We start from the raw sequence: 605 nt of genomic DNA on the forward strand, positions 1-605 counted from the left end.
TCCGCAGAGGTGCTGCAGGGCCCACAGCCCGCTCCCGACTCCGGTTATCCGAGCACAACCCAGACCAGTCTGCCAGGGGCATCACACCACTAAAACCAGGGGATTAACAGGGAATTGCTGGGGCAGAGCCACAGCCACCCCATATGTCTTTCCCAGGAGCAAAGCTCTAGAGCCGAGGCTGGGAGAAGCACTTGGGCAGCCAGCACACACCAGCACACACCAGCACACACCAGTACACACCAGTACACACCAGTACACACCAGTACACCCACCCCCAGCGTCCAAATCTCATCCACCAGCCACTCAGGCACATCCCAACATGTCCATCACCCTCTGATCAAAGAGAAAAATAAACCCCAGGCTGTGAGAAAAATATATGTGGGGTTTTGGTTTTTTTTTTTTTTTTTTAATTTGACAATTAACAAAAGAGGGATCCAAATCCGGGCTGTAAACGTGGATCGCTCCTTTCTGATCACCACCAGCCCTTTCCACCACCATCCTTTTGTACACCCTGATCCCCTCCAACAATGACAAGCCGACCGTCAGGGCTTTTGCTGCTCCGCTCAGGGTCACAAACCCCGAGGCAGCTTATTCACCAGAACATC

The sequence above is a fragment of the Pterocles gutturalis genome, unplaced genomic scaffold, assembly GCF_000699245.1.
Source record: "Pterocles gutturalis isolate BGI_N339 unplaced genomic scaffold, ASM69924v1 scaffold3603, whole genome shotgun sequence".
Classification (NCBI taxonomy): domain Eukaryota; kingdom Metazoa; phylum Chordata; class Aves; order Pterocliformes; family Pteroclidae; genus Pterocles; species Pterocles gutturalis.